Source organism: Orcinus orca, chromosome 11 (genome assembly GCF_937001465.1).
Source record: "Orcinus orca chromosome 11, mOrcOrc1.1, whole genome shotgun sequence".
Taxonomy (NCBI): domain Eukaryota; kingdom Metazoa; phylum Chordata; class Mammalia; order Artiodactyla; family Delphinidae; genus Orcinus; species Orcinus orca.
The window spans coordinates 44,233,088-44,234,649 of record NC_064569.1 but is presented as its reverse complement, the minus strand read 5'-3'; the positions used below and the strand labels follow the sequence as shown (position 1 = coordinate 44,234,649).

Below are 1,562 nucleotides of genomic sequence, written 5' to 3'. Positions count from 1 at the left end.
TATAGTGTCTCTTTATCAGGAATGAAAAGTAAAACAACAATAGGATATACTTGATTATTATGTTGTTTAAAAAAAAAAAGAGTATAGTGTTCATAAGTACCAGAGAAATGGGCACAGTCATACTTCTGCTGGTGCAAATTGTTAAAGTCTTCTTGTAGGGACAATTTGTCAAAAATGTTAAAGGCCTATAGCCAAAAATCAGGAAAAGCCCAAGTTTCTGTCAGCAGATAAATGAATAAAGAAAATGTGATATATACATATAATGGAATGTTATTCAGCCATAAAATGAATAAAATTCTGATATATGCCAAAAATGGATGAATCTCGGTAACATCATGCAAATGAAAGAAGCCAGACACAAAAAAGGACAAATATTATATGATTCCACTTAAATGAGGTACCTATAATAGGAAAATTCATAGAGATAATAGGTAGAGTAGAGATTAACAGGGGCTGGGAGAAGTGGAATGAGGAGTTACTGTTTTATGGGTAGAGAGTTTTTGCTTGAGTTGATGAAAAAGTTCTGGAAATAGATAGTGGTGATAGTTACACAATGTTGTAAATGTACTTAATGCCACTGCATTTTTACTTATAAAATGATTAAAATGTGTATATTTTAAAACAATTTTTAAAAATGTTAATGAGAGGCCTAAAAAAGATCTTTTTTTGGACAAAGAAATTATTCTTGCAAGAAATTGTCCTAAGGAAAATACAAGGAGGTATGTAGAGATTTAGTCACAAGGATGTTTTGTTAAGAGTATTTTTACAAAAACAAAATGAGAAAAAATAACACAAAAATAAAGAATACAATTTTTTTTTGACCGTACCACATGGCTTGTGGGATCTTAATTCTCCAACCAGGGCTTGAACCTGGGCCCTCAGCAGTGAAAGTGCGGAGTCCTAACCACTGGACCACCAGAGAATTCCGAAGAGTACAATTTTAATGTCCCCAAACAAGCCATTGATGAAATATACTATGATGTATAACAGACTGCCATAGAGAAATTTAAAAAAACAACTATGTTCTTTTTAAGAAGAACACTTAATTACATGGAAAGACTAAGAGGAGATACTGCAAAATGTTAGTGGTGGTTATTTCTGGGTAGTGGGATTATAGATGATTTTTCTTTTCTTGTATGTAATTTTTATGTTCTAAATTTATTACAGTAAATATGCATTTTTAATAAACTAAAAATTGAAGTTTGTTTTTTTATTTATTTATAGCTGTGTCGGGTCTTAGATGCGGCACAGGGGATCTTCATGAGGCATGTGGGATCTTTTGTTGTGGAGCAGGCTCTTCACTGTGGTGCACAGGCTTCTTTCTAGTTGTGGCTCGTGGGCTTCTCTCTATTTGTGGTGTGCGGGTTTTCTCGCTCTAGCTGTGGCTGGGCGGGCTCCAGGGCATGTGGGTTCTGTAGTTGTGGTGCGTGGGGTCCAGAGCGTGAGGGCTCTGTAGTTCGCAGCAAGCGGGCTCTCTCCTTGAGGCGCACGAGCCCAGTAGTTGTGGCACACTGGCTTAGTTGCCCCTTGGCATGTAGGATCTCAGTTTCCCCACCAGGGAT

The 1,562-nt window shown here is 36.5% G+C and overlaps 1 non-coding gene across 1 annotated transcript; it reads right to left on the bottom strand.

The window, feature by feature from the left end:
* Positions 1 to 849: 849 nt before the first annotated feature.
* TRNAE-UUC (transfer RNA glutamic acid (anticodon UUC)) lies at positions 850 to 922 on the bottom strand. Its single transcript has one exon. It is a non-coding gene; the product is annotated as a tRNA-Glu (tRNA).
* Between the last annotated feature and the right edge of the window lie 640 nt (positions 923 to 1,562).